The sequence below is a fragment of the Python bivittatus genome, unplaced genomic scaffold, assembly GCF_059951505.1.
Source record: "Python bivittatus isolate LINGU-HERP-01145 unplaced genomic scaffold, Pbiv_v1 ctg000480_np1212, whole genome shotgun sequence".
Taxonomy (NCBI): Eukaryota; Metazoa; Chordata; class Lepidosauria; order Squamata; family Pythonidae; genus Python; species Python bivittatus.
In genome coordinates, this window is record NW_028277075.1 from 52,230,116 (window position 1) to 52,249,782 (window position 19,667).

The following is a 19,667-nucleotide window of genomic DNA, read 5'->3' on the forward strand; positions in this document are numbered from 1 at the left end:
ATTCTGCCATGTTACTCAGTTAAGTTCACATAGATCAAGGGGTCCTGCTGTGATCAGATCTGCAATGCTGGCAACACGTTATGGGCATTCTCACCAAACATTTGCCATGATAGCTGTAGCCAGTCATAAAAGAATTATTTATTAGATGGCCATATTTCTAAGCAAAGCACTGAAATTTAGCTTCCCTCATTTTTTTTCTAAAAAATGCCTCTGGGATATATACAGAGCCTAGAAGCAACCCTGGAAATAAAAATTATTCTTTCAGCTGATGCTTTGCTTTGCATTATGCAAGCATTCATCTTTTTTATTGACAAAAATAGATGGGGATGGAACCTGAAAAGTCCAGGGAAAGTATCAATAGAAATGGTAATGCCCTAGACACTTTGTGGGGAACTAGAATTTAGAGCAGTATCTTACCAATGTGGGGTGGGGAGGGGGGACTTATTCCCAGGACAATATGCACAGGATTGCAGTTTAATAGCACCATCCCAATTTATACATGTACTGGCTGCAGGGAGATTAGAATGAGGTGTGAGTCCTTTTTTTTTTTTAGCAGATATCCCATTTTAGTCAGCAGAAAATACTTCCTCTCAGCCAGGCAATGTTGACCTCAAAAATTTGCTTTTAAAGGGATCTGCTAAGAGAAATGCCCTTCTGGCCAAGATACACCAGAAAAGGAATAGAACAAGAAGAAACTTAGATATGCCACATACCAAACTCCTGGCCAGGGCAGTTCCTGCAGTTCTGTGGGCAATCCTAATTCATTTCCAACATCTTGAATCCAGGAAATTCCCAGGTTTTCTTCTTCATTCCCTTCTGAAACAACTGGGATAAAGTTGTCAACTCAACGGGCTGACCCTTGGTGAATTCTGCCATTCATTTTGTGAATTTTCCTGACCAGTCACACTACTTGCCTCACAAAAGTTTAGACAGTTATTATAAGAGTAATAAATAAGCCCCTTTGAAACAGATATTCTAATGATTTCAGCAGTTGGGACTTTTAAGACCACGTGAAAACAGAAAGAGCCACAATGCAACAGAGAACTGGCAATTTCTCTTATATATTTATCTGAGTCAGTAGAACTACGTAATAGGGAAATATGCTCTCTTTAAGTGAATAGACATATGCTGTTTTTTTCCCCATGTAATCCCATTAATGTCGCAGGATTATAGAGCAGCAGGTGATTAGATCTTAACTCCAGACAGCTCCTAATCTTCCCAGTCAAAATACATATTTTCCTTTTTATTCCTTCCAACCTAATGGAATATTGGAAAAAAATATGGAAACGGGCCTGGGACTTTGGCTGCCTCTTCATCAGCAGGAAAATACTCCAAAAACTGAGTTGCACAGGAACACATATGGAGTAGGAGGAGAAGTTGGCAAAAGATAGATTGCGTGGAAAATGGGCTAGCTCTGGTCCAGGTTTGTGGGGGGGAAAAAAACCTAGAAAATGTCCTCCAATGTATCCATATGGAAGAGGTGGTTGAGCAGTGAATGTTGATGGCAACCGCTCCATCCTCAACTCTTGCCCTTTCTCATCCCATGACTCACACAGCATGCGCAGCACACATGCACAAACACATGTGTAACATGAGGGGAGTGGATAAACAAACTCACAGATACAACATGTTATGTCATTAGGTAGAAGAAAATACAGATGCCTCCTATGAGCATAGCTAGTAAAAGGGCTTGGAAAGAGTTCCAGAAGCCTTCCCTAGCTTTGGTTTATGGGGGGAAGGGGAATAAAAGATAGAAGAAATACGGGGAAAACGCAGGAGGGCTAGAAATGGAGGGCAGTGCCATTTGGATCCCTACCCAAAATATTCTGTGAATGAGGCGGGGCAAAACCATAACAGTTTTCATCCAAAATTATTCTGAGGATTTCTGCATTTTAAGGCTGAAACTACTTGAAGCCAAACTACTGGGGGGAAAAAATAATCCCACTGAAATCAGTAAGGTGATTTCTGAATAATCTTGGTTCGGCCGGATATATACACTTTGGACTAATTCCATTGAGTTCATTATGTTTTACTTCCAATTTAAACACACAGGTGCAAATTTGCAATTCAAAGCACAATTATTTGAAAATGCATTTAAGTGTGATTTATGCTGAAATATGAATGGGATGCAATACGAAGCAAGCATCGGCCGCCATTGCTGGGGGATAATTCAGCCACATATGGAGCGCTCCAAGTGCCTTACCCTGAAGAAAATGAAACTCCCTTCACTTTAGTTTTTCCTCTCACCTTGCTCTAGTGAAAGAAAACCACAACAATATCAGACTGCCGTGGGGATCTTATATTTGGTAATGCTAGGTGGGGCGAATGGGAATTGTAGTCCGACATCCCTAGAGATTATGGGATGGGGAATAGCGAGTAAATTGCATAGGATGAGATTCTTCTTTCCTCTTCCCCCTGTTGAACCCTTCTTTACCCTATTGATCCGAATGGGACTTATTTCCAACTATTCTTAACGATGCAGCTTCTCAGTGGGGACGCACTCCTTTGGTATAGTTTTTCCCGGCTATTAGCATCTTATCTATGAGATTCTAGTAACAATAGCACAATTAACATGAACTTCAGGAGGTTCATAAATGGCGGGGCGCTTACTGGAGGGCGGCGGGGAGCCGGGAAAAGCAAACTACTGCTTGTGGGGCATCCCACAGCGCCCACTATACTGGAGGATTAATAATTTTGGTGCGTTAGCAGTAGGTATCCCGGATCCACTGCCCACGGCGCGATCCCGTGTCGGATCCCTGACATGCCACCTTCCTGCGTTGGCGTTAAGCTGCGTTGGTTCGGCCGCGCTTCACTCCCCTCCTGACTTGGCTTGGGAATCACGTGGGAACAATAGCTGCCTGCCGGTCCTGTCTCCCAAGCCAATGGCCGCCGCAACTTAAGCGGCGTGGGGACTCGGAGAGAGAGGGCAGGAGTGGAAGGGGCGCTCCCGGGGGAGAGAGAGACTGCCCGGCCACCGGACCTGCGGCGCCGGGCGAAGCCGAGTTCTTCCGCCGGGAAAAGACAGTGGAGGAGCGGAGCTCCGCGCGCTTCCCCCGGTAGGTTAGTCACACCGTACCTGTCTCGTTGCTAAAGGCTGGAGGGAGCGAAATAGCCGCTCGCTGACCCAACATACAAACAACTCTGTCAGACGAGCGTTTCAGACCGTGGGTTGGCGGGTCCTTTGCCACTTTTCCTCCATACATCCTGAGGCATTTCATTGGCGCTCCGCCGTTTTAACCAATGGCCATTCTCCCTATTTTCTCATTTAAAGGTGGACCGCGGAAGGTAGCTCGTGTGTGAGCCCCCTCCGCTTTTCTTTTCTCTTTCTTTCTCTTCTCCTTTGCAGATTGGAAAAGAGAAACAGTATTTCGGAACTTTGGATTAATGCTCCGAAGCTGTGATGTTCACTCGTTTAATTAGAAGCAAACGCTATTAAAGACTCCCTTCACCTGCTAAGGATGGGGCCGCTGGTCTGTGAGCGTTTTGAATAACTTTTTGCAGACTAATGGCATGCTAAACATAGGCCGTGCAGTTAAAATCCCACTATTTCTAGTGAGATTTACTTCGCTGAAAAAATGGGATTGCAATCTCGGGCATACTGATTGGGAAATATCTTCCATTGATGAAGGGGGTACCTGATCCTTAGTTGATTTGTGTGTGTAGGTGTGTAGGCCTTCCCTGAATATATCTGTGGCTATCGCAGCTTAGTGACTGAAATGAGAGGCATCAATCAATATTAGGGGTTTTTTCCCCTCCATGAAGTAATCGGATGTAATACTGTATGCTGTCCAACCCCTTCCCATGACACTATTACCAAGACTTCTTTGATCATGTGGTTTTTGTTGTTGCAGTTGAGGGCAGTATCCGTAAGCCACTTGACCTATGTGTTATGTACACAACTCTTCCTGGTTTTGCATGTTTCCTGGATTCATCCAACATAAAATTAAAATAATAAATTTAGTAAATAATAACAATAACAATGAAATAAATAAGGACTAGTTTATGGTTCAGTGTCTTGCCTGAACCCAGTCCATTTTCTTTAATTCAGTAAATTATGATTCAGTTAAGTAGGGGCTAGCATGTTGTATAAACACAGCTATTTTCATGCAGAAAAAATGAGTATTTATATTGGTCAAAAAACCTAAGTAACGTGATTTTTTTAAAAACAAGCAAAATTACTGTTCTTGAATTTTTAGTTGGTGTCCTTTCGCTTTCTTTTGATGACGGTTGTGAGCTTTTGGGGATAAGGGTCAGATGTTCAGTAAGTCCTGCAATCTATTCATTTAAAGTAAACTGAAATGGCTTGCCCAGCTTATTTTTCCCTCAGATGTAGTATTTTGCATGGGACCTGTGCTCCTGGTATAAAATGCAAACGATAAAGCATGCACAAGCTTGCAAAATCATCCATTTTTCTCATAATGACAACTCTGTGCACTGGAGTATGGCAGTGGATCACATTAGGAATGCAGTTGATAGTGTACTGCATTCATTAGTACGTGACCACAGAGCAACAGTTATATGTACCAAAAAAAAAAGCATTTACAGCAGTGCCTTGGAAACAAAATGTAGGTTCGGTTCAGGTCAGGCTATTTTATTTTCTTGCAATCGAGCCCAGTCAAACCCTTGCCACTGGAACCAAACATTTTCTAAGCATTTGATGATGATAGCAATGAATGGAGGGACATTCTGGGCATGTTCAGAGTCAATCTGGATTGTTCTTTACATAAGACATTTGTATTCTTTCACTGAACAGATAGAGGAGAAAGTGGAATTGTTGTGCCCTCTTCTGATTAATTTTGCTGATGGTACAAATAAAGTTTGCATGCCTACAAGTTATATGTGCGAATATGACCCAGGAGTGTCCTCAGGGTATGGTAAAAAATGTCAAGATGGTAGCCACAATAGTGCGATCAAAGCTCTGCCTGCTTTTTATGTGCCTCCCCTGATTGGACCTCTTAATATGATCAAGGAAGCTGGAAGAAACAGAACTCTGTAATTATGCACACAGTTACACATTTAGGCTGTGTCAGTTCAATTAAATGCATGGATCACTAAGGTGACTTTGCTTCCTCTTTTTCTCATACACATTTATTCAATGCACACAAAGGTTTTGCTGCTGGTGGTAGATAAATATGGAACTATGTGATCTTAATGCATTTTTTTCTCTTTCGGAATGAACTCCCTTTGTGTTCATTGAGGCTTATAAATATTTTTAAATCTTGCAGCTGAAGTTCTGTTGGACCTTAGCTCAAATGAAGTCTCTAGCTAAAATGATTGAGATTTTCTTCCAAATAAATGGCTGGAACTCAGGAATAATCATTAACATTAGTCAGAACTTCAGTCCACAGCTTAACCCCGATGAAATGTGGCTTAAGGTTACAATCCTTCACTATCTGACTTAAGAGTAAGCTCTATTTTACTCAATCCAACTTTCTTCATTTATAAATATAAGATTGCATAGTATGCTACTGTAATGGGATTTCTGTGGCGTCTTTCTGACATGAGTTCACGTAACACATCCCTAAAAAAGGTTTATTTTATTTTGTTTTAGGTTATTGTGTGAATCTACCTGTTGTGATTTGTAAAACATGTTTTTCTGGTTTAGCTTATTATGATATGGTTAAATCATGGCTGAATTCAATTAGTGAGTCTTTATTAAAACTACTATGTTGGTCAGAACCCACAAGTATAGACAATGTTAATTAATTCAGAACAACCACACCACCAGGATCTGTATTTATAAGTATATCACTTTAGGAGTTATAAACTGAATTAGCCTCTGCTAGATTAGAAGGGCCTTGTCAGGTAAATGCTGGTTACCTGAACTCTTGAGTCTTTGACAGATATCTTGTGCCAAGTAATGGGTGGCTCATCCAGTGCTGTTGGTCTGCAGTCCCCATCATTTCTCAGTATTGGCCATTGGCTGAGGGAAGGTAGAAGGTAAAGGTGCAGTCCTGCCCATGTACATCCTCTTTAATCTTGAGTTTGTTTGAATTTCATACGATCTAGAAACCACCTTCAGTCATTATCTTTATCACCATGGAAAGAGCGCAGAGAAGAGTAATGGGGTGGTAAGGGGCTTGGATGCTAACTCCTACCAAGAGTGGTCAAAGGAACTTGCTATGTTTAGCCTAAAGAAAAAAAGGCTAAGGGGAGTTATGATACCAGTCTTCCAATACATGAAGTGATGTCTAAGGGAAAAGGGTGAGGATTTATTCTCCAGAGCACCTGAGGGTAAGACAAGAATCAGATAGAGACTTTACAGTGAGAGATCCACATTTGAAATGAGGAATTTCCTGACTGGGAGATCTATTAAGCAGTGGAGCAGCCTGCTTCCTGAAGTTGTGGATACTCCATCGCTGGAAGTTTTCAAGAAAAAATTGGACAGCCATTTGTCTGGGATGGTAGGAGGATTCCTGCACTGGGCAGGGGGTTGGACTAGAAGGCCTCCAAGATTCCCTTCCAGCACTGTGATTCTATCAACTGTAAATAGATACTGAATGCGTTTGAGTTGTCAACAATATCTCACCCTTGTTTGGGAGTCATGAAGCAAAGTGGTGAAATACATTTAATGGCACTGGAGCTTGCATTCTGTTGTATGTTCTTGGGCTTTCTATTGATTGAGCTCTGAATGTTTACTTACAAATAATTCTGTCTGAATTTAGTGGCTCAGTCACCAGGCTAAAGATGACATGCTTCCCAAGAGTAACTGGAACTTATTTCATGTAGGTTTGGACCACATATTTATGCATCCCAAGAAAATTATAAATTGTTCCTTTATATCTTTTTTTTTTAGTTTTCTTGAATTAAATTATGTTTTCTATTTTTTCTAAAGTATTTAGGTGTCCTATATAACATTGGAGCTAACAGGCAACTTTGCGTTCCACATAATAAGTTTAAAATTAAGTTCTGATTCTTATGGCTAAAGTGTGATTTGTTTTTCGGTCAAAGGCTGGAGGTTCAAGGGCATGAATTAAACTTGACAGGGAAGTCTGGCTTCTGCAGGATAAAAAAATATTTGAGAATCTCATTTTTGTGAAGCATTCTGCAGAATTCATAAAGCTGATGTATTTCTAACATGTGTTTTCTATTTTAATTATTCTCTTACCCAATCCATGTTTACTTGAATCTAGATTCTCTTATTTATTGAGATTTGTTTTCAAATAGGCTTGTAGCTTTATAGCAATAGTAATAGTTCTCAGATGAGAAGTGTTGTGATACACTATATGGAAATTATTTGGTGATTTTGGCAAACTATAATAGAGACTAATAGAATAATGAAAGGAGTGTCATATTCTGATTCTGAACAGATATTCTGGATTGTACAAATGCAGTCAGCTGTGTTGCATCTAGAGATGATCATTGGAGCTGTGGTCCTAAGCATATTTCCATAAAGGGCCATAAAGCTGTTATAATAAACTAGACTTGCTTATTAGAAAACATGTTACTTAAAGTTATAGATGTTTATTGGCTTAAGGTCAGGTAACTAAATTGGTGATTGTATCATGTCGTGAGTGTAGACAGAGTCTGTGGTCCTACTCCATGTGTGGTGAATGGATTGTTGCATTAATTAAATGACTTCCTACTTAAACAAATGGGATCTACCAGCTAACCATTCAATTTTTCCTCCTCACGTGCTCAGTTTTTATTAAGCTAGTTTTTTATATTCCCCCATTTTTCAAATGAGGTTCATATGTATCTTTGTAAATCTGTGGACTTTCCAAGTCTAGTTTTCTCTCACACTCTCTCTTTTGCAGGTATTGTGTTTTGGGGGGGTCTATATAAAAGTCTAGAATGAATTCATTATTCATAGACAGGACACTGAGTAGAGCTGGTGAGGTTTCATAATATATAGGGACATTTTTACTAATACTTTGTTTTACTGTACTTTAAACTAAAAATACAAGAAGCCAGTTTGACTAGGCATCTAAAGCTGTTACTGTTCTTTAAATATTAACACACCTGTTTTGAACTTTAATTTAAAAAAAAAATACTGCTGAAGATTGTCATCCCACCCCCACCCCCAAATTTTGGTGGAACAGTCTGGAGGAGCTCTGGCACAAATTTTCAGATCAAATGCAGGTCATGGGTTGCCTACTCAAATTTCATGATCTTTAAGAAAGGGGAGAATTCTGCAAGGGAGTGATTCCAAAAGATGTGTCTTTTTCCCAGTGCTGGCCATTCATATATTTCAAACAGACTGAGATTAAAGTTCATGTCCAGGGGATCTAAAGTGTCAATCAAACTTTGGAATGAAGTAAATATGAATGGTTTGTGGACACCGTCTCTGGTTGCATGTACGTCCTTTTTATAATAAAACTGAGTGAGAAACTGAAATTGGGTGATTGAGACATCAGTCTGCTGTTATTGAGAGAAGCTCCTAAGTATCCTGCTAATTGGTATTGTGGATTATAATTTAGTTATAATGTTTCCAAAGAGACTACTAGTGCATTATTCTACGACAGTGGTCAGGGAGAAAGGCAAATTCTACATTTGGAGTTCAGTGAAAGATGACTTTTTTCTCCCATGATGTAAAGTCTGTTGGAACAATTACAACTGTTGATATTTGCTATCTTGATGGCATATAAAGCTGGAGAGAGTGAAAAACAGTGCTCTATTGAGCACCTGAACTAAAATTGGGGTGTTTTTGGACAAGGTGCTTTTCACCAATTTGTCCTACTATGTACAGAGAGGCTGGTATGAAGGCTTGCTGTTATCGAGAGTCAGTGAAGCTAATATGCTAATAGGATTTCTGTTTAGGTAGGAGAATTTGACTGAAAATCAAGTACTCATGCTCTTCATCTAATGTCCAACTAGCTAATGTTTTGGCTTTATTTATTTATTTGTTATTGTTTAACATATTTGTAAAAAGACCATCACACACATATATCCAGGTAGTGGACAACTTTAAATATACATCAGTATTTTAAACTGTTAAAAATGATAAAACTGTAGCCCATAAAATATTATAAACCAGTGGCTGTGTGTAATAAAGTAGGATGGTGTAGTGATTTAGGTGTTGGACCGGCACTGAGAAGAGCCAGGTTCAAGTCCTCTCCGAGACACAGGACCATCCATTCTCTCTGCCCAAACTACCTCACAGAGATGTTGTTGAGAGAAGGCAGCACTAGATATTGGACCTGAGGTCCTGAAGAAAAGGCAGGATATAACTCTAACAAATAAATGCCAGGTGCCAAACTGAATATAACAATTTTGAATATGTGCTTTCCTTGCAAAATAAACAGGATAGATACAGAATGGTCCTGCCAATGGACAACTTCTGCTTCTTGCCCATGATGAAATGAAATACACCATCTAATAATATCCTTTCACAACCAGATTCAAATGAAAATAAGGAATGCAAATTGACTAAATGTCAAAGAGAGAAAGAGAGAGAGGGAGGAATTTTAAAAAAACAACTTAAGAGTTGCAACAGATGACCAAGAAGCTGGAACAAATCCCCTTTTTGTGAAAAAAAAAAACATTTTTGGTGGTTTTCTAGCATAGGGGAGAAAAGGAGGGGTTACAATGTTAGAGGCACATACAGTTATGAGTGATATGAAGACCTTTTTCATGTTATATATTACTCAAGGCAGAGTTTGTCCAATAAATCTAAAAATTAGGAGAAAGATATCACTTTCAGTGTTGTATCTATGTATTACCTGAACAGGCTCTTTCGTGTTTAATATTTTTATATTTATATTTTAAGCATTTAAATGATTTAATGCTGTCATTTTTATATGACTATCACTTGTTTCACACATCGCAGTAAATCATGGTTTGTTGAATAAGCCACAGTCAATTCTGTTCATGCATTATCTGCCAAATGGGGTGGATTTACAAAATGTGCTGAGCCAAAACCAAATGAATTATTTTATTACTAAGTGTGATGTGCAGACGCAGCCGTAATGATTGGTCGCCAATTTAGAGGTTAGGCAGGTTCATGCAAGCTAAGGCTATCGTGGTTATGGTGGCTCTGAATCGCCTCTTGTAACAGAATGCCTCCAAACACCAGTTGTTGAGGAACATGACTAGGAGGACACTGTTCCACCTAAATCTGTCTTGCAGCTTCATCTCAGGAGTATGCTGAGCTTCTATGGGAACAGAATACTACAAGATTAGAAAAGGCTTCATCTGAAACAATGGAGCTGGTTTTATATTCCACTTATGTTGCAAGATTAGGCATATATGTAGTTTATTAGTATGCTAATGTGGTTGCAAGTCTGTATGCATCTGTGACAAGGAAAGTGAGACTTTCTTCCTGGATTAAATGGCTCAAGGTAGAAGGGCATAGATGGAGAAGCAGTCCCAGCTTGAGATTGGTGAGTTATGCATTATGATAAGGAATGTAGAAGAGATCAGAGCTGTGCTATGTGTCTTCATACTGAAAAGGGTAATGACCCCAAAGCAACATTGTTTCGCAAGATCTGATATAATGATTTCGTAACTGCCTACCTGAATCTCTAGGTTGTTTGCTTTGGCATGCCGGTTTTTGTCTATACATGGGGTTCTCACTGAATGTTGAGACCTAGTTCTGTACTTGCTTATTAAAATTGGGCACAAATTATTCATGTTAATTATGTCTTCATGCAATCCTTCTGTTAGATAGTGAATATTTTATTTTTGCCTTCATGCAACCACTGTATTGAATGCTACACACTTGTGCTTGGATCTTGGTGGTAAAATCTGATGGAAATTGAGGTTTTACTAATTTTGAGATTTGAATGTAATAAATCAGGATGTAAAATGAAAACCCTCAGTTAAATCTCTGGATCACATTTCTTTGGAACTTTTATCAGTATTTTTTCAAAAAGAAAAATGTAGCTGAGATGCCCCATTTAAAAACACTGCTACTCTCTGTATCTCTTAAAATCTGATGGATTAATATTTTGTTTTTTGAGTATTGAAGCTCAAACTTAAGTATGCTTAAGCCTAAATAGATATTTATGTTTCAGAATATAAATTAATCTCATAGTGAGTTATACTAATGGTAAACTATCAACCGTGGTATTCTAATAATACCTTTTTGTAGAAATGATGCCATGCAGCAATTTGATTTCATGAAGACATAAGAAACTAGAATTAAGAGATTGTAAAAACAATAGCTTGCACCTTATACAACACTCAGCAGGAACAAATTAGATACACATTGAAAGCTAAAGAATATTTTCCTACTTTGGTTTCTGTGATTATCCAATGTAAATTTGTAATTTAGCTGTGCTTACATTGTACAATCAGATTTTGACTTCATTACATGTTGTATTAGATTGTAATTGTAGTTAATTATCTTTTATATGATAATATTACACAGCTGACTTTGGACACTGGTCTGTATAATTGTGGAGAAAGTTGCAGAGTCAGATCCGACAAGGAAATACCAGGACAATAATATCTAAAAACTTCCCCAAAGAAGGCAGTGACAAACCACTTTTAGCTTTTTGCCAAGAAAGGAACATGGATGCTTCTGAGAAATCACTAAAAGTCTAGTGTGGACCTTACCTTTTACTTTACAGCCATGTTAATGTAAATATCCATTTGCTGAAGCTTTAACAAACAATTGCTATTCACACACCTTTATTGATAGTTTTATGAATGCATAAATTGTGGATCACTGAACAGCTAGAAAAAATATATACACACATTTTATTATCTGGTTTGTTAAATTGTATAATTTACAGAATTTCTCTGGGCCAGTATTTTAGGGTCTTGGTCAGTAGTCTTCAGACATCTTCCTCAATGCTGCAAGTTATTTCTGGTTATACGATGCAGAGCATGTTTAACAAAGAAACGTGTTAGGGGGCTGCAGCTTGGGCTACTCTTTGGAAGTCTGCCCAACTCCCCAAAAAGAGATGGTGGTAAGATGTTGAGAGATTAGATTAGAGGAGGCAGAAGAGAGCAACTTCACCAGTTTGTCTTCCTACAGACAGATGTGATTGCCTGTACCTACGAGCATGGCAGCATATTGTGATTAGGGTCATGATAGGCTCTTAAAATTCAGAATCTATCTACTGGCTCAGCAAGTGTGTGGATCACTATTTTAGAACTAACTATGAAGGGGGAAATCCTGAATAATGCTTTGCACTGATCCAAAAAGAAGAATATAGTGGATATGGATCATACTGAATAGCTCAGCTTGAGTTCTAACTCTAGGATCCTCTAGGAAACCTGTTATATTTTTGAAAGATAGCATCCTCTAGGAAACCTGTTATACTTTTGAAAGATAAAATCCTGATCAGCAGATGCTATAAAAGGGCTTTCGTGAGCTACATCTCACTTCATCAAAGCCACAGAGAGGCTAGACTGATGTAGGATTTAAATTTGGATGTGGTAGAGGGGAGGAGTGGGAAGGGAGGGAAAGATAGGTGGGTTATGCAGATGAAGGTTACATATGAGACATATTACAATTAATAATTGTAATGTGTTAAAACCCGATTGTGTTTGTTGCAACCTTTTAAGATTGCGTGAAATCTTTTGAAGTATGTGGGTTTAACAATCATTTGCTCAATGGTGTTGTTAAAATCTTTTTTTCCAAAATGGTAACTTTGAGATCTGTCCTGGAAGTGAAATGCTTTGGTACTATTTTCTCTTTGTTTTGGATCTTACTGTTAAACTCGTGTACATTAATTCTTTTGCCTCAAGTTTGTCCTGTTTGTCCTACATAGAATCCAGAGGGGCATTGTTGGCAGATGACAGCATGTATTATATTAGAGGGAGAGCATTTGAAGTTGCCTCTAATCTTGTACATCTGCTTGTTGGGGCCTGTAATGATGCTGTTGGTGTAAATTGGGGGCAAAGTAAACATCTGGATTTGTTGCAAGATGTAATAGAAAGAAGGAGTAACCTTGAGGAACAGAAAGAAGGAGTAACCTTGAGGAACAGGAGAAAGAGCTGCACCACAACAATTTCTTCAGTGCCTGGTTTAATTCAGATAAAAAGAAATCTTAGTTCGGGACAGAAGTGTAATCTAAGTAAGCATCTCAGACAAGACCCTCCCTAGTTCTTACCAAGATAAAAGCGGGGAGAGTACATTCAGACTTGCAAGATTCTGTAATGTAACTTTATAATAAAAGTAGTATTAGCATTTGTGACTTTGATTTCCTAGTCTTGTCTTCCATGATGCTAACATGGAAATAGACCCTCCAAATTTAAATCCTACATCAGTCTAGCCTCTCTGTGGCTTTGATGAAGTGAAATGTAGCTCACGAAAGCCCTTTTATAGCATTTGTTGATCAGGAAAGATGCTATCTTTCAAAAATATAACAGGTTTCCTAGAGGATCCTAGAGTTAGAACTCAAGCTGAGCTATTCAGTATGATCCATAGGCACTATATTCTTCTTTTTGGATCAGTTAGCATCATTGTCCTGTTGTTGCTTGTGAGAATCTGCTTCAGGTTGGGTGGTTGTCTATATGCAAGCATAGGCCTGTTAACCAGTGCCTGAGAAAGTGCAGTAGCATAGTCCAGCATGGACTATAGTTATTAATAATGTGTTTGAGTGCTGTGAGCTGTAGGTGACACTCAGCAGTGTTCTGTTGTTTTGTTCCCGTGGTCTGTCTTTTAATGCCTCCTCCCTGGGAATCAGTCTGGCTCTATTGATTTGTTTCTTGATGTTGCTGGGTGGATAGTTCAATTTCTTGAATGCCTGGTTTAATTCTACCAGTTGAGCATCTCTGTCAAGTGAGTCAGAAAAAAGCAGTGGTAGCGTAGAGCCTGGCTATAGACAATAGATTTGGTGATGTGTTCTGGGTGGAAGCTGGCAGCGTGTAAGTATGTATGGCCATCTATATATATCACTCAGTGAGTTACCATGGCTGAGGGTAAATTTGAACCTGGGTCTCTCTGGTACCACTCTAACAGCTTAATCACAGACCCCACACTGGCCCGTGTAATTAGATATAGATTAAATGTAAGCATTATAATAGACTTTATTGTAGCCTTTTCGATCTGGCTCTGTCCAGATCTGTTGTGATGCTAAAGTCTTGAATCTTCCAACCTACAGGGCCGGATATTGATAAGGAAGTCTGGAAATTGCAGTCCTGACAGATCTGCAACACTCCAGCTTAAGGAAAGGCTGCTTCATTGAAAACTTACAAAACAGAGAGTAGGCTTTTGAATTATTTGCAGAACTGTTTCTAGCCAGCAGATGTGTTAGAAAGTACATGGATTCAATTTATTATATATTTTATCATATCTGGCCAAATTGTCTTAAATATGAATTAAAAATGAATTAAAAATTAAGTATTTAGTTGTGACTAAAATATGCTGCTCTGCTTTGCAATTAAATTCCTAAATAGGTAGATGCTTTTAAAATAAAAGGACTATCTGTGTTTATATGATTTTAATGACTGTAATTTCAATGTTTGTTCGCCATATGCCTAACATAAGTGTTTTTACTTTGAGCTTTTACATCCTCTGCTTTGCAGGATATCTCTAAATTTTGCTAATACTTTCCCATTCTTAATTTTGAAGCATTTGAAAAGGTTTCTAAAAATTAATATATTATTTGGTAGGGAGTTTTAAAATATTTAGCGTGATTCTGAAAAGTGAAGATAAATCATTGAATACGTTCAGTTTTAAAAACAGAATACATTGTACCCTTGCTTTAATTAGCATCAGTGCTACTTGCAATTCAAGGCACAGGATTTTGCTGGACAGCTTCTGTCTCTTACACAGTTTTAACTAGTTCTGGGTAACGGTGAAGCTTCTCCATTGATCTCATGTTAACATATCTTTAAAAAATCTGACAAATGTCTGAAAGTACTGCTGAATTAGGATATTTAAAAGTTTGTGTCTAGATTTTAAAAACATAATGTCAACATAAGAACCTTCTTGTTCTCCCTCAAGTACAATCAAGGCAAAGTGACTAAATGTTTTTTGATAGTAGTTTGGCGTATTTGGGGAAGAGAGGGATTGATTTGCATGAGAATATTAAGTGTGGCATATGGGGGCAAGGCTAATGCTTTCCTTTAGAAAGAGAATTTATATGCACTACAGTTTTATTAGTCACAGCAAACATGCTTGATGCAGGATAAGGACCAGATCTGAATGCCATGCATTGCCAGATACCCTGCTGGCAGTAAAACTGTATGTTCAGCCAGCCAAGTGCTAAGCAGAGGGATGGCAAGTTAAGTAAGCCTGCCTCTGTGTTAACAGTTCATATGGTTACCCCCAGAAGCTGACCCCCATTCCAGAGAAGCAAGTTCTTTCAGCATTTTGATTAATATTGTGGATCCTGTTGAATATCCCAACTACAACCTGACCATAAAGTTATAAAGGAAAATGTTTTGTAAATTCATGCAGTTTTGCCAATCCTAAAGGGATGATTAGGAGAGGAAGCTGCTACAGGCAAAAAGGCTGGGAGTGGACAAAGTCAGTTGACCTCAAGGTAGCCTGTCCTTGGGTATCTTCCTCCTCCTCTTCCTCTCCCTTGGCCAGCTTTCTGGAAGGCAAAAGGGAGCCTATCCCTTGCCCTCTGTGTTGGGAAGTTTCTGAGTTCATTCCCTCTGCTGTCACTTTAGGCAAAAAAAGGGGTTCCCTGTGAGATTGGAGGGACACTGTTTCTCTAATTTTCCATACTTTCTTTCCATAGTAATGGCATGATAGGTATAACTTATTTTATGGATTAATATTTAGTGCCATATATTGTGGATGGCTTGTAAAACTACCAAAGACTTTCACTGCTATTTATATTGCATTGTGAGTTGAGCTAAATGAAAAATAAAACAAAAAGGTAGAATGATGTTAAAGAAGCCACATCATCCTAAGCAAAATGCTTTTTCATCCTGGCCCCATTAAAAAACAAATTAATAAAACTGAAATCTGGTTATTTGGTTAAAGTTACATTTGTAAAGATGCCTACCCACAAGCATAATTCCTGAAACTTTGAAATAATTTATCCTTTTGTTTCTTTGGAAAATTCCTCATATGGAGGTAGCTCTCAGGTTAAGAACACCCAGTTTATGGACAACCCATAGTTAAGAACGGAGCCTATTGTAGCAAAATTTGAGTTAGATACACAATGGTTCGAGTTAATTACACAATACTACTTATACAGTATTATGCAGTAATACTGTTCTGGCTTATATACAAATTCAGCTTAAGGACAGACTTTGGGAATGGAACTTGTCCTTAAACTGGTTACTACCTGTTATGGGAAGGTCCATTGCTCACAGGTAGACCCCAAGGTCCTAGATTCAGTCTCTGGTATCTCCAGAAAGGACTGGAAAAGCTGGATTGTCTGAATTCTGCAGAGGTTTTGATAATCAGTGTAAATAGTACTGAAGTTGATGGAATAAAGACCTAATTCAGTTTAAGGTGACATTAGAATCCTCTATGGATGTCTCTTGCTTATATAACTGCACAGATCCTTCAATAATGAAGCTTTGTCTTAAATAAGCTTGGTACAGTTTTAGAGAACTTTGTAATGTAAATGGCTTCTTTTGCCCATATGTAAGTGCCAATTGTACATTGCTTCTTAACGCATTTTCACTGTATGTGTTTGTGATTGTGATAATCTGACCACAGAATAGCCTTCAAACATCAAAAACCAACAAAAGAACTAGGTAAAAATCTTCTTCCCTCTGTATATTGTTTTTATGAGACTTAGAATATTTTTAAACCATTTCCTGTACAGTTTTTCTGCTAAATTTTGGAACATCATTCTGAAATTTAAGGTATGAAATGTCAGGCCAAAATCTTGAAGTGCAACACCAAAACTTCAACTGTTGTGCTGAAACCTTATTGACTATGCTAGTCTTTCTTGCACATGTAACACTTTGAACAGCTTGCAGTGGCGAAGAAGTTAGGCATCTGAAGCATGCTGCTGATAAATTGTGCTATATATAAACAAAAGTATTCCAGTATTTCTCGTATCATGTCATCTGATATGGCAGACTATTTACATTGCCCACCCCACATCATTCAGATACTTTTTCGTGCAGCCTTCCTGCCTTTCTTTTGTATCTGTTCCCGAACCATGGAAGAAACCAGGTTTTCAAACTTAACTTTGAAGCATTTGAGGGAGGCCTTCTAGAACCCCTTTTCCATTAAACTTCTGCTTGTTGGTGTAAACCTTGTAAGCTCAGTATTTGTGCTATTGAGAAATAGAGAAGGCATGTTACAAATATGTACTTTATAAGGGGTACCAACAGCGGTTCTTCCTTTTGGCTGCATTGTGTGTGGTGGGGGGAGGCGGGTTCCCTTGTAATCAAAACTAGTTTTAGGAAAATGCAGTTTGCAGTGGGAAAGGGTGAGGTATCGCCTGCATAATCCTTGCTTCACCTGTTCCTTTTCCTGCAAACCTTCTGTAGATCCCTCCACCCACTTGCCCCAAATTAGGGGCTTTCAGAATCTTCTCTTACTGAAAAGTTATTCCAGTGTAGCTGTTGGGTAGGGCTACCAGATTTGGGCTGCAAAAATCTGGATGACAGCTAAATGGCTAATGGTTAGACTTTTGTGGGCAAGATCGGATAGCCTTTTATCAGGAGAGCTTGCTTTGGACCGAGGATCTGTAATATTTTTGCCCTGCTATTTTAATGGCAAACGACAGATGAGTGGTAACAAGATTTAAGCAATATTTTCTATGCATACTCTTTGCCACATATCTTGCCTGTTTCTAAAGTTTAATACTACAGTATTGAGTGAGGCTGCCTGCTATGAAATACTGAACACAATAAAAATGTTCAAGAAGTTTCTCTTTAAGCTTAGATAGATAGATAGATAGATAGATAGATAGATAGATAGATAGATAGATAGATAGATATATTTTTCTATGATAGATCTACTAGTATTTCCTTGGAATTGCGTGGAAAAAAAAGGAAGGAGGCAATGCAATCCTTCAGAGTTCCCAAGAATGTGACATCAGGTCTGATTCTTCACTTGTGATGCTTTGACAGCTGAGTGCTACTTTTTCTAAAAGACATCTTCTTAAATTGTTGAACTCCCAAGTTCTCTGATCTCATTGCAAACATACAATGTGATGGTACATAATTAATACAGAGGGAGCGTATGGATTTGCTAGGATCATCAAAACATCAATAGCTTTCCTGTCAGTTGATGACATGTACATTTTTTTTATGTCAGACATAATTTAGGTGGTATACTTCCATAATTTTTACCGCACTTTCATAAAGCCTGTTGGATTGGAGCAGGATATAAATTGTAGTAAATAAATGCATAAATCAATCAATCAGAGAAGACGAGAACTGTGATAAGTGGGAAATAAAAATGTGAAGGTATGTATAAATGCTTCTCCAAAGCAAGGTGTTCTAGGGAGAATGGTAATATTTGCCAGGAAGGCTGCCTATCTCTGAAAATCTAGAAATTGTGGTCTTCCTTTCACTTGGCACAGGTCTCTGCTGGAGGAATGGTTGCTACCCATTTTGACAGGTGCCATTCACTGAAAGCTGTTGAGTAATTAGTATAAAACCCATCACAGTCTTTCTTTGTGGGCTGGGCTTTGAATTGTTGCAAGCGTTTTAATTATGGGCTGGGCGTGTGACGTTAGGGTGTTGGTTGTGAATGAAAGCTGTTGTCATTGCACTAAGGCAGTGATTAGTAGCAATGAGACTCCTCACAGGCAACAGTGAAACTGAACTTTTGTTTCCTTAAGGACCAGCAAAGGTAAGTGGCTTTGTGGTTTGACTTTTCTTTCACTGTCCCCTTCCAGTTCAAGAACAGAGCTGCTGGGTCCTCATTTCTGTGCTTTGGTACCTTCAGTTCATTTTCTAGGAGATTTCCTCTTCCTTGTTTCTTTGGCTATTCTGTTTTCATTATAAGTATTTTAAAATTCTTTTTCCAAGCTATTTGTTTCATCGGCAAGGGGAACTTGTGTTTGAATGAAGTCATTTCTTGATAGAGACAAGGCTTTTAAGCTATGAGTTTGCTGTCAGTTCTCAGCTCTGCTGTGAATTCATTAGGTGATCTTAGGCAAGGTGCCCTTCTCTGACCAGCCTCCCTCAACTAGTTTGTAGGATGAAGATCATGATTCAAGTATCCTATGCAGGCGTCTTGGAATTATTGCATGGATTTGGCCAAAGTTCTCTGAACAATCTAAAAGTACCCTTACATTCCTAAATATTGCTTTTCATAATCTTCTAAATGGACAGTTGTTACATGGCCATGGAAAAGTCAAAGTTCGCTGAAATTGTGGTATAATTTTTTTCAAGGATCTGACCCACGTCAAAGGATAGGCATGCATTTTAGAGGGTTTTTTTCCAAGTTCAAGCAAGAGATTAGATTTACTAAACTAGTGTGAATGCATGCATCTGCAAAAGCTGTTTCCAAGAAACTAAACATTGTATATTTTCAGTAATAGACATAACATTTGCTAAGATTGAACTGCATAGAAAAGAGGAATGTGGTGCTAGTTTCAAAATATCTGCCTCAGCTAAGGAACTAGAAGGGAGTGTCTGGGAAAACTGATTTGCCTGAAGCTGTGGCAACAGGTATGACTAGAAAAAGATGCTGAGCCAGTAATATGACCCAGTTGGTCCAAACCAAGTGAAAATTACTCTTGGTTTCTTTTTAAGAGTTTTCACTAGTTTTAGCTATTACCCTCAATAATCATATACTTTTGGTTACAAAGAAATCTATCACAGCCCCTTTGCCAACTATGAAAACACTGCTGTTTGCCCTAAGCTAAAAGTATTGTCCAAATTTGAAAAAGCAA

General features: G+C 38.6%; 1 protein-coding gene across 10 annotated transcripts in view; it reads left to right on the top strand.

The window, feature by feature from the left end:
• The first annotated feature begins 2,832 nt into the window (after positions 1 to 2,832).
• PPFIBP2 (PPFIB scaffold protein 2) overlaps positions 2,833 to 19,667 on the top strand; it is a 134,979-nt gene continuing 118,144 nt past the window's right edge. For 2 of the 10 annotated variants that reach the window (XM_088145883.1, XM_088145881.1), the window contains exon 1: positions 2,836 to 3,056. The gene's annotated coding sequence lies outside the window, so the exon portion shown is untranslated. Of the gene's footprint in view, positions 3,061 to 18,469; positions 18,620 to 19,667 lie in introns of those variants that run through there. The other 8 variants (XM_088145884.1, XM_088145880.1, XM_088145882.1 and 5 more) reach the window with 8 other exon arrangements.